At 38.0% G+C, this 2124-nt stretch overlaps 1 pseudogene; it reads left to right on the forward strand.

The window, feature by feature from the left end:
* Positions 1-736: 736 nt before the first annotated feature.
* On the forward strand, positions 737-1405 carry LOC129070091 (ubiquitin carboxyl-terminal hydrolase isozyme L1-like; annotated as a pseudogene).
* Positions 1406-2124: the final 719 nt, after the last annotated feature.

The raw sequence follows: 2124 nt of genomic DNA on the forward strand, positions 1-2124 counted from the left end.
GATGAAACCAAGAGATGGTTCTTTGAAAAGATAAACAAAATTGATAAACCTTTAACCAGACTCATTAAGAAAAAAAACAAAGGCCCCAAATAAATAAAATTATATATAAAAGAGAAGTAAAAACTGACACCACAGAAATGCAAAGGATTATAACAAAATATTATGAACAACAACATGCCAACAAATTGGGTGTGGAAAAAATTACTAGAAACACAAATTTCCAAGACTGAATCAAGAGAAACTGAAAATCTGAACAGATGAATTACAACAAATGAAATTAAAGCAGTAATCAAAAAGCTTCCAACAAACAAAAGTCTTGGACTGAATGACTACACATGTGAATTATACCAAACATACAAGGAAGAACTAACACCTATCATTCTCAAACTATTCCAAAAAATTCAAGAGAACAGAATATTCCCAAACTCTATTTATAAGACCAGCATTATCTGATTCCAAATAAAGACACTACAAAGAAAAAAATTATGGGCCAATATTCCTGATGAACATGGATGCAATAACTCTCAACACAATATTAGCAAACTGAATTCAGTGATTCATTTAAAAGGTCATCTACTGTGATCAAGTGGAATTTATTCCTGGGACACAAGGATGGTACAATATACACAAATCAATTAACATGATAAATCACAGAAGCAAAATGAAGGATAGAAATCATATGATCAGGCAGTTTTTCCTTTTCTCTCGGTAGTGATTTCACCTGCAGTTCCCAAAGATGCAATTCAAACCCATGGAGATTAACCCTGAGATGCTGAACAAAGTGCTGGCCCATCTGGGGGTCCCAGCCAGTGGCACATTGTGGACTTGCTGGGCCTGGAGGAGGAAGCTTTGAGTTCTGCCTGTACCAGCCTGTGTGCTGTTGGTGCTGTTTCCACTCACTGCTGAGCATGAGAACTTCAGGAAAAAACAGATCGAAGAGTTGAAGAGGCAGGAAGTCAGTCCTAAAGTGTACTTCATAAAGCAGACCATTGGGAGCTCCTGTGGTACCATCAGACTTATCCACACAGTGGCCAATAATCAAGACAAACTCAAATTTGAGGATGGATCAGTTCTGAAACAATTTATTTCTGAAATGGAGAAGTTGTCTTAAGAAGAAAGACCAAAATGCTTCTAAAAGAATGAGGCCATTCAGGCAGCCCATGACATGGTGGCCCAGGAAGGCCAGTGTCGGGTAGATGACAAAGTTAACTTCCATTTTGTTCTGTTTAACAACATGGATGGCGACCTCAATGAACTTGATGGATGAATGCCTTTTCCAGTGAACCATGACACCAGTGTAGAGGTTTTGATGCTGTCATATGCCACCAAGGTCCACAGAGAATTCACTGAGTATTAGCAAGGGGAAGTCCACTTCTCTACCCTGGCCCTCTGAAAGGCTGCCTAATGTCCTGTAGGAAAGGACTAAGCTCTTTTCCCCTCTTCCCTTCACCATCAAAACATGTTCCTACCAATGCAGTCTTAAAATGCTTTAGTACTTGTAAAAAACAGCTGTTCTCCTTTGGTTCTGTAGCTGAACTCTTCCTCAACCACACCCAAGTGTTAGCAGAGCTCAACTGTCATGAGGCAGTTTGGTGTGAGCTTCAGACTGTGAAGCATTTCCCCCATTGTGTGTCTGGTACCTCAATATCTAATGCTTTAAGTGGCTAACTTGGTTTGTGTCTGTAGGGTAAGGCCTTGGATGTGGTATAAATTGTTTGTCCTTAAAAGGAATAAAACTTTTTTACTGATAAGAAAACAAAACAAAACAAAACCAAAAAAAAAATGAAATCATATGATCATATCAATAGTAGCAGAAGTATTTGACAAAATCCAGCACTCATTTTTATAAAAACTCTTAACAGAGTGGAAACAGAGAAAGCATATCTCAACATAATAAAGGTCATATACAACAAACCCATAGCTAACATCACACACAAGAGGGAAAAACTAAAAGTATTTCCCTTAAGATCAGGAACAAGACAAGGATGTTCACTTTCACCACTACGAGTGAACAGAGTATTGGAATTCCTAGGCACAGCAATCAGAAAAAAAGAAGAAAAAAATGCATGCAAATTGGAAAGGAAGAAGTAAAAGTGCCATTATTTGCAGGTGACATGATACTAT

Source organism: Pteronotus mesoamericanus, unplaced genomic scaffold (assembly GCF_021234165.1).
Source record: "Pteronotus mesoamericanus isolate MK-2021 breed Mesoamerican mustached bat unplaced genomic scaffold, CSHL_Meso_final contig_245, whole genome shotgun sequence".
Classification (NCBI taxonomy): Eukaryota; Metazoa; Chordata; class Mammalia; order Chiroptera; family Mormoopidae; genus Pteronotus; species Pteronotus mesoamericanus.